Genomic DNA, 8,963 nt, shown 5'->3' on the forward strand with positions numbered 1-8,963 from the left:
TAAAGTCTGCTAAACCAGGGATTCAGAGGATAGTTGGACTATTCAACTATTGAGTCAAGGACGTGAAGGGAGGAAAGTAAGGCCAGAGCAGAGTCGGTGGATTGGGAGGGTGAGGAGGGTAGGAAGACTGAAGGCCATGGTGAACATTTAAAGTAGTTTTAGGAAGCGTATGACAAGACATGAAGAAGGATATGGTGAAATAAGGGAATTTGGGGGTTCATGTTCCCAGAGGGTTACTAGCAGGGACACTAACTCATGGCAATATGTTGATTTTCCAGTTGATGGGCACCACATTCATTTCCAGTTTTTGCCACCACAAAAGGAGCTGCTATAAAAGTTTTTGCACATGTGGTTCCTTTCCCTCTTTCTTTGATCTTTTTTTGGGGTGTAGACCTGGTATCATTGGATCAAAGCATAATGCACAGTTTAGTAACTTTTGAGGCATCATTCCAAATGGCTGGACAAATTCACAGCTCCATGAGCACTGCATCAATATTGTGGTTTTCTCACAGCCCTTTCACATTTGTTATTTTCCTCTTTTGTCATCATTCTCTGTGAATTGTGAGGCAAAACCTCAAAATGTGCATTTCTCTACATCTGTAAAATGAGGGAATTGAAATAGGTAGACTCTGATGTCTCTTCCAGTTCTAGAGCTAGGGTACTATGAACTCCATCCCAGGAGGTGGAGAATTAAGTGTCAGCATGGCTAGTACATTGCCATGGGTCTCCTGTGGTGAAAATGAACAAGGTGCTAACAGACAATGGTCTGGTGGCTGCAATATTGAGAAACAGGATTCCAGGTGACATAAGGAAATGTAGGACCCGGCAGGATCAAAAGAGACACAGTCCCAGGAAACTAAGTCCCCATGAACACAAGAATGCCAGCATCTAGGCTTGCTGCCCATAGGTGGTTTAGTCATCATCAGAATTGCTAATCCCCAAATGGTTTTTCTGCATTTATACATCGTAATTTAGGAAAATGCTCTTGCCTGTGCATTCCTTACAACAGTGAGTGATAACAAAGGCATAGCTAAGTATGCACATGTTTATAATAATCATTTTTAAAAGACAGCAGAGAGGGATCGGGATGGAGAGTGCAAATCAGATAATGACAGGCCAAATGCAGGAGAAAAAAGCATTAATCTTAAACAGCTGTTGAGCTCAGATGGAAATCTGATCTGAAGCCAGGGAGAATGGAAGCTCATCGGCCGGCATTAAGGAAAATCGTTCTATAGGGGCACTGTGGGCTAAATCAATTGCCTTCACTGAGCGAATTGTGTCATTTTACTCAGGGAACTCATAACGAAACCCAGCCCAGAATCAGAGAGCTGGCTGGGGCTGCATCTAAGACATAAAAACAAAACGAAACAAAACAAATAACAAAAACAACCCAAGAGTTAAAAAAAAAGAGAGAGAATGTGTCAAAAAATAAACCAAAAAATGATGCTGACAATGTCCAAAAGGCCTATCTCAGGCCTGGCCCTTCTTCCTAGTTGCCAACAAGAGCCTTCTTGGGAGCACCACTTTCCTGGTTAATCATTTCAGCACCAAATCCCTGCTTTCAAAAAACAAAACTGAAAATACAACTCAGAGTGATTGCCCATTGCTGATAGTCCAAAGCCCAAATTTTGTTGTCTGACATTCAAAGTCCTCTCTGAGCTGCACCCAGTCGATCGGTTGGTCAATGAGCATTCATGAAATGTTGATGCTGTGCTAGGCCTTGGGTGTACCAAGAAAAAGAAAAAAAAATTATCCCTGTCCTTAATGAGCTTACACTCTAATAGAAGAGTTAAAACACAGAAATGAGAATATGCAAGATAAATACAGAGAAGACAGGTGGTAGCCTTAGAGTAATATCCCAATGCCCTTTTCCATCCTGTTCACCTACTACTCTTGTATACCTACTCTTTGTTGAGTGCAATAAGTCTCCTTACTGTCCCTTGCATATGGTATGCTCTTCTGTTCCTTCATGAATTTACTTGTGCTATTTCTCCAGAGTAGAATGTTATATACCCACTGTCTGCCCTTCTCTACTTTTCCAAAGCATCCTCATTCTCCAGCCAAAGCTCCATCTCTCTTCTCCAACAGTTCTGATCTACACCATAGATCCATAGATCTAGAGCTGGGAGTATACTACCTCAGAGGAGGTATACTTGTATAGTGATTAAGCCACAGGCCTTAAAGTCATAAACACCTGGATACTTACTAGCTGTTTGACCCTCGGCAAGTTCTCAACCTCTCTGTGCCTGACAGTCCTCATCTATTAAACGAGGGGGTTAGACTCATAGGATCATGAATTTAAAGTTGGAAGGGCCTTTAGAGACCATCCACTGTAATCCTATCATTTCGTAGAGAAGGAAACTGAGACCCAGAGTAAGCGGACTTCAAAGGATCATACATTAGAGTCACAAGTAATCTTAGAGGTTAGCTAGTACAATTCCATGATTTTACAGAGAAGGAAGCAGTCTCAGAGAGGGAAATTAACTTTCCCACGGTCACAAGGTAGACAGTAAAAGACTATTCCATACATTATTATAAGCCAAGGCAGGGAGAAGCATGACTAGGCACATACAGATGTGTGTTTCTTTAGGGCAAGTGGGTTTTTTGCATGTCAACTATTGCTCCAAGATACTAACTGTACACAAGAAATGCATATTCATTCTGAGTTCACACCCAATATGTCACTGGTATTGGGGGCAATTTGTTGTCTTTCATCAAATAGTGGGTAAGGGCAGGATACAGACTTTCTAATTTGTTCATCTGTCAACCTCAGGGGTCTATGACAGGGTGGACCATAGTTATCTTTTGCACAAGAACTGCACAAGAGGAAGTTAAAACATAGGAGGCATATTTTACTGCCTGTATAGGAATGAAATGGAGACACTATTGATTTTAAGAAAGAAAAAACACAGTACCCCTCCCTCACCAAACCCCACAGCGTCAGTAACAAGTAAGACACTTATAAAAGATGGATGGTATTCTGCAAAGAGATGATTTTAAAATTAGAAGGTATTTACATGAAGGAATTATTTAATGCCACATGTCATGATTAAAGGGCTAACTGCACTACCAGAAAATGTACCATGTCATCCTAAAACTTCACATATTTTAACATAATCACCTTGCTATTCATGTCATCTCCACATTTTGAAAACCACGAATTTTGTTTTTGTGAAACTTCTTTTAAAAAGCCCAACACTAAGCAGATCTCTTAGTTTTCTTAGATTTGGAAAGATATGCCCACATTCAGGGTATCAAACAATCAGCGTGGGCAAAAGTCCCCAGAAGGAGGTCATTTACACAAGGTGTAAGGTGGCTGCTAGACAGTGGTAATTTCCAAGACTGGTGGACTAGCATGGGGTTTTTACCTTTTACTTTCAACTACTGATATAAAAAAAATAGTAAACACTTCAAAGAACAGATAATGATACAGATTATCACCATTCCATAAAGAAATCTCACCAATGCAAACCAATCATTCCAATGAGTCAGCCCAAAACTAGATTGGAAACTACCTCAGGCCACAAGCATTTGATTTCTCTGTCAAGTAGAGATAGATGGTAACCAAATGCAACACTGATTTATAATATAACCTCAATTATGAAATATTACTGAGGGGGGGAAGATTATGAGCAGCGTTGCCTTATAAGGCAATAGAGGAAAAGTCAAGTTTACAGAAAGCTCAGAGAGAGCTACAATGAAGTCTGATCATCCCAAGAACACTTCAAGATGAAACTGGAATGGGCACGGTGAAAAGATATGTTGTGCTGCGTGTGTAGGCTAGGTGGTGATTTTAATATAGCTGTAGGAATGTAAAGTAAAGATTGCCAGCTCAACCCTACCCATGCAGTATAACTAAGTGGAATGCATAACCCTGGTACCAGAATCACGGGTCATAATGGGAGTTGAAAGGAATTTGCTTACTCTAAGCAAAATATCGTGTAGTCTGGGGGAGAGCTTGCTGAGGAAGAATCAGAGTAATTAAAGTGACAGACTCGATTTGAGAGATATAAAAACATCAACCCAGAAAGGGATGATCTTTGAGTCAATGTAGTGCTCAGGGTAGGGATTTCAACCGTCTCCATGCATTGGCAGGTATGTATGGACAGAGTTAGCAGTGGCCCCGGGATGCAGGATTTTGGGGTCCCTGCAATGCATGGCTGCTGGTTCAGCACTTGCAGTGAAACACACACAATTGGGGCTGATCCTGAGCATCTCTCTAATAAACCTTTCTTCATTCCAGAACCACAAATGTCTCCCACAGTAGTTTTCTGTCTTTCTCATGTAGTCAGATCACCCTGTGATTTGAGTGTCAGCACTGATCACTTGTCATCAGCCTGACAGAAAGGTGTGGACCACATGCTTATAAATTTAGTTGATTATACTTAATTCTGATTTAATCTTTTCTTCCCAGATATATCTCCCCATTCAAACTTTGCCAAAACTAGTTTGGATCCCAATTCTATCATTAAAAATATTCACTCCCCTACCCAGCTTCATGGAAAGAGCTGCTCTTGAGTTCAAAGAACCAATTGCCTAAACGCAGGGTTGGGGACAAATGACTTAGAAATCAAAATATTTAAGAACCTCATTTTTAAAAATCTGAACTTGGCAAACACTAATGTGAACATTTCTGTATATAAAGAGGAGAAAAAGAATTGTATAACAAAATCATGAATCTCTATGGCATACAGCTTACATTTAGTACATACATGTGTGTATACACAAACATTTATATAAACAGGTATACATATACACTCACATGGAATGCATATGGATATAAATCCATATGCATGGGAATACACACGAGCATTTGTATGCATACACACATACACAGGGTAGCTAAGTCACACAGTGGATAGAGTGTCAGGTCTGGAGTCAGAAAGACTCATCTTCCTGAGTTCAAATCTGACCTCAGACACTTGCTAGCTGTGTGACCCCGGGTAAGTCACTTATCTCTATTTGCCTCAGTTTCCTCATTTATAAAATGAGCTGGAGAAGGAAATAGCAAACCTGTCCAGTGTCTTTGCCAGGAAAACTCCAAATAGGGTCACAGAGAGTTGGACACAACTGAAAATAACTTAACAAAAACACATATATAGAAACACACATAACCACACACATTTATTTCACATGCTAGTTCAAAGCTGTTGGTATTTTGCTGTCTCCCTCTGAACTTTCTCTCTTCTCTTCTGTGTATTTTAAAATATTTCAATAACACTATTTTCTTTCTGTTATCTTTTTTTTTTGAAGGGGGAGGTTATCTTAATCACCAGCCTCTTTCCTTCCCCTGATCTGCTGCATAAATGTTTTATTAAACATTCTTTTGTAACAAACTAATGGTATCTAAAGTTGCATGGAGGCACCTAGTTGGCTCAGTGGAAAGAGTACTGAGCCTGGAGTTGGGAAGACCTGAGTTTTAATCCAGACTCAGACTCAGACACTTCCTAGGTGTGTGACTCTGGGAAAGACACTTAACTTAGATTGACTTAGTCACCTGGAGAAGGAAATGGCAAAGCACTCCAGCATCTTTGCCAAGAAAACTCCATGGATGGTATGGTCCATCTGTTCCACAGGTTCACCCAGAGTCAGATAATGAAATGACTGAATAACTGAACAAAAACAAAGTTGCATTAATAGAAGCAAAGCATCCAAAACCTGAGAGATACTAGTCCCACTATCCTCTGCTCTGGTTTAGGCCATAATTGGAGTATTCCGTTCATTTTGTGATGCCACATTTTAGGAAGTGCATGGATAAATTGGATATTATCCAGAGGACAGTGATAACTATGGTGACAGCTTTTGAAACAATTCAAGTGAGGTTTGTTTGAAAGAATGAAGAAACGTTTGCCTGAGAAGATTTAGGTGGCACATATCATCGAATATTTATAAGGATGGTGTGCGTAAAAAGAATTTTAACTTGTTCTTCTTGGTCTTACAGGGCAAAACCAGGAATGGTGGGCTGAATTTTCAAAGAGCCGGATTTTTACTTGATACAAGGAAGAACCTTCTAACAGTTAGACTTGTTCAGAAATGGAACGGACTTCCTCCAAAGGTGGTGAGTCACCCTTTGCTGAAAGCATTTAAGATGAGATTGGTTGGTCACTTACTGGAGATGTTAAGGACTCTTATTCCCAGGGGTGGTTGGACTAAGTGATCTTTAAGGTTCATTACTCCCTCCTCCCCATATACTCAACAATAGTTCCCAACTCAAAGCCTGCTAACACACTGCCAGCTTAAAACAGGAGACTTGGCCACATCCCCTGGGGCAGCAGTGTAACTGTTCTCCAATTTCTCTCTCAATTTGGAACCTTTTTAAAAATGACATTATTAGAAATTATATTTCATTACTTAAGGGAATTGGCATTTGGTTGCTATAGTTGCATGATGCCAAAGAATCCAGATGAAGAATAAATTTCCCATCTCAATGTTTGGCTCACATGAAGTGAAATTGCTGGATTTCAGCTCTACAGTTAGAATGGACCTTAGAGGTTACCTCATCCAGTCTTCTTCTATATTACAGATGAGGGAACTGTATTTCAGAGCCATGAAGGGACATCCAAGGTCATATGATAGTAAGAAACAGCCAAAAATTCAAATCCAGAACTTCTTATTCCAAATCCAGGATTCTTTCTCCTCCTCCAGATGTTCAGGAGCATAGAGGTAACTGCCCAGACTCTCTTTTCCCATTGGCACTGTGCCCATATGAATGTTATCGAAAAATTGAGTGGATCGTCTTATCTGGAAGGGGAAACCACCTCCTTCTCTAACTATTTTGTATTGTGTTTTGTGCTGAGTCTGGATGATACTTATATATGTACATGCTATCTCCCTGGATGGATTGTAAACTCCAAGAGGTCAAGGAATGTTTCACTTTTGCTTCAGTATCTTCAGAGCCTAACACAGTGATTGGCTCATAGTAGCTGCTTAATAAATGCTTTGGTGATTAATGGATTGATTATTTGACATGAGGTTAGGGACTGTCTTTTACCTTTTTTTGTATCCCCAGCACTTAGCACAGTGCCTGACACATAGTAGGCACTCGATAAATATTTAGTTAATTGAACTTAATTGAAAATAAATAGAATAGACTCTTGGACAGAAGACCACGGCATGAAATAACAAACATCTCTGATTGATGGCACTGAAGATCAACTCAAGTCCTCATTCAGGTCCTAGCCTGAATTATAACCTTGACACTAATCTAAACTTTACGTTGACTCTAGCACTCTTCTATGGAACATTTATTCCTGATTCTCTATTGTTTACAGGATAAAATCCCAAGTCTAAACTCTTTAGACAGGAACTAAAAGCCTTCTTTAGTTCATCTGCTACCTTTAACTCACATGCTATTTCCCCAAACAACAGCTAAGCCCTTGGGAAACTGCTGTTTCCCGAATGTGTTTTGTATTTTCCCGTCTATGTGCCTTTGCTCATGATTATCATTCCCTGTGACTGAGGGTACACCCCATCACTTCCACTTATTTAAGTCCTGACTATGCTTCAAATACTACTTCCAATGCCACCTTTTCTGGTAATAATTTCCTGATCACCCTAGCTGGAAATAAAGTCTTCCTCATTTGAACCCTAAGTAATTTGTACATTTTAAACGGCATTCATCACATACCACCCATGTCTTGTTACGAATAGAACGATGGATCTGGAACCAGGAGGACTTGAGTTCAAACCGGCCTCAGACACTAGTTCCATGACCCTTCAAGTCACTTAAATGCTGTCTGCTTCAGCTTCCTTAACAGTAAAATGGGGTTGATAATAGCATCTACTTCACAGGGTGTATGTGAGGATAAAAAGAGCTTTGCAATCCCTCAAATGCTATATCAATGCTAATGCATGGTGCTGTTGTTATTTCTGCCACTCTTGTTATTACGTGCCTTTGAAGAAAGGAATCTCTTTTCTGGCAATCTGTTTTCCTCACAGTGTAGCCCAACACAGTATTTAGATAATAGCAGGTGCTCAATAAACATTTATGGAATGAATTAATGAATGAAAGACAGAAGATCAAGGTTGAAGAAATTCAAGTCTTTGTCTGATTACTCCAAACTAAAGACTTCCCTACTTTTCCTTGAGAAGGGTGGTCCTATTCATACCTCCCCAGGAACTCTGAAGAGCGCAGATCCCATTTACCTTCACTAAAGACAGAATTTTGTAGGGGTGAATTTAATACTCTTCTTGTTTGGGCAAGGCATGTATTACTTCTTGTTGCTGCAAGGGAAGAACCAGGTCATGAACTTGCTAATGGATGTTGTCACCAAGTTCTTCCCCCAGTTGAGAAAGAGGTGCTCAACTTATAATCTTACAACTGCATGTAGAAAACAAAGGAAAAATGAAAGGTGGTGTAGAGTTGAAAGGCAAATGCAAGCTGGGTAACATAGAACGTTCTGAGAACAAAGAGCGTATTAACTGGAAAATTGATTATAGTATGTTGAGTAGATGATTTCTATTGTTTTGTGTGGAGAGAACAAAGTTTCCCACGAGGAAGCATTTGCCCATGGGTGGCATTAGCTTCAGGACAGTAGTAGCTGATTTACCCACAGTACTTTTCAGTAATGCCAAGCTCACTAGAAGAAAAGCAAAACAAGCCAGTTCTAAAATCGTGATTCCGTAGCATCCAAATTCAGGCCTCTTCTACTGTTGAGGATCAAATGATCTCTTACTCATTTCTGCATGCCACACAGTGCCTCCCACAAAGAAGGCACTTAAGAAATGTTTGTATATTTGACAAATTTCATTGAGGCAACTCTATAGTAGTCAACAGTGACCTCTATGACAGCCTAGCCATGAAATCTACGTCTGTGTCTCTGCTGTGTGTTCCTGTCGAATACCTGGCTAGGACTCTTCTACATTGGCTACTGACCAGTTCCGTCGATCATGTTGTCCCCAAATCATACTATGAATCTATACCAGTGCACAGGCCAGCAGGATTGGAACTCTTCTGTACCTGG

The sequence above is a fragment of the Phascolarctos cinereus genome, unplaced genomic scaffold (genome assembly GCF_003287225.1).
Source record: "Phascolarctos cinereus isolate Bilbo 61053 unplaced genomic scaffold, phaCin_HiC Scaffold_5;HRSCAF=322, whole genome shotgun sequence".
In the NCBI taxonomy this organism is placed as follows: domain Eukaryota; kingdom Metazoa; phylum Chordata; class Mammalia; order Diprotodontia; family Phascolarctidae; genus Phascolarctos; species Phascolarctos cinereus.